The sequence below is a fragment of the Heteronotia binoei genome, chromosome 13 (genome assembly GCF_032191835.1).
Source record: "Heteronotia binoei isolate CCM8104 ecotype False Entrance Well chromosome 13, APGP_CSIRO_Hbin_v1, whole genome shotgun sequence".
NCBI lineage: Eukaryota > Metazoa > Chordata > Lepidosauria > Squamata > Gekkonidae > Heteronotia > Heteronotia binoei.
This window is the reverse complement of record NC_083235.1, coordinates 51,028,167-51,029,072: the sequence shown is the minus strand read 5'-3', so window position 1 is coordinate 51,029,072 and position 906 is coordinate 51,028,167. Positions and strand designations below refer to the sequence as shown.

The 906-nt window shown below is 41.6% G+C and overlaps 1 non-coding gene across 1 annotated transcript; it reads left to right on the top strand.

Annotated features, from left to right (window-relative positions):
• Window positions 1-210: 210 nt before the first annotated feature.
• TRNAI-GAU (transfer RNA isoleucine (anticodon GAU)) lies at window positions 211-285 on the top strand. The gene has a single exon. It is a non-coding gene; the product is annotated as a tRNA-Ile (tRNA).
• Window positions 286-906: the final 621 nt, after the last annotated feature.

The following is a 906-nucleotide window of genomic DNA, read 5'->3' as shown; positions in this document are numbered from 1 at the left end:
TCACTTTGCAGTCTACTATTTGTTCAGACCAAGAAATGCATACATGTGATTTTTGTGCTGGCCACTGACACTGACATCCTTCACAAGATTCATATAAAAATTCATTGATACAATGCATTGTTATTGAATAGACAGCCGCATGCACTAATGATGACATTGCTGATTTCCATTTTCAGGATGGTATACAGTCAGAATCTTCAATCTTTATGGGGAGGGATGGTGGCTCAATGGTAGAGCATCTGCTTGATAAGCAGAAGGTCCCAGGTTCAATCCCTGGCATCTCCAAAAAAGGGTCCAGGCAAATAGGTGTGAAAAACCTCAGCTTGAGACCCTGGAGAGCCACTGCCAGTCTGAGTAGACAATACTGACTTTGATGGACCAAGGGTCTGATTCAGTATAAGGCAGCTTCATATGTTCAAAAACTTCCATGTTTAAAAGCTTTCTCATGGCAATGACTCGTTCCCTGGGCATCATGCCAAATGGAATTTATTGCTGTTCCTGTTTAAAAGACAGCATTTATTTTAGTCTTACAAGCTTTGACAAGCCCCCACACCCACTACACAACAATCAACAACTGGGGTCCATACCTGCGTGGAGATCTTCTCTGAAGGAATAGTCTCCTCTGTGGCTTCAGACAATTTTAAATCTGGAATTTGTGGCTCAATGCAGGCAGAATACTAGAAAATTAAAAGCAGATTTTTTTCAGTTAAAAGCACTATACAAAGTCTGTTTCCAATAACCTTTTCTACTCCCCCACCCTTTCCCCTTTCCCAAATTACCTGTGCCATAGAGTTCTCACTTTGAATCAGCTCTTGGGAATCAGGAATCTCTTGGAAAACCTGGATGCTGTAGGGAATAAGTTCCTGAGTATCTGGGAAATCTTCAAGGAGGCCTTGCAAAATTTGG